Source organism: Thalassophryne amazonica, chromosome 15, assembly GCF_902500255.1.
Source record: "Thalassophryne amazonica chromosome 15, fThaAma1.1, whole genome shotgun sequence".
Classification (NCBI taxonomy): domain Eukaryota; kingdom Metazoa; phylum Chordata; class Actinopteri; order Batrachoidiformes; family Batrachoididae; genus Thalassophryne; species Thalassophryne amazonica.
The window spans coordinates 77,361,334-77,361,673 of NC_047117.1; positions in this window are offsets into that span (position 1 = coordinate 77,361,334).

The window sequence follows — 340 nt, forward strand, 5'->3', positions numbered from 1 at the left end:
TCCCGTCTTGTATCAGAGCTTCGCCAATGATGAAGCTCCGCATCGACACTTGTATTGCTTTTAGAGACTGTGACGTAGGCGATACCCCGCCCACAGGTTCACGCGTGAATCTAAATTACTGTGCAAAGATCTTCACTTCGAAAGATAGCAAAAAGCTGCTATTGATAAATAAATGTGAAAAAGAAAGTGTATGGCCGCTTTTCACCTTTAAAAAAAGGCGTAATTTGTTATCGGTGATGAAACTACGAATTTCCTACAAGGGGTATCTTTTATTTCACCTCGCTAGTTAGCTCAAGATTTAAAACATTAAAGCATGGAAACAAAAAAAGCAAAAATAATA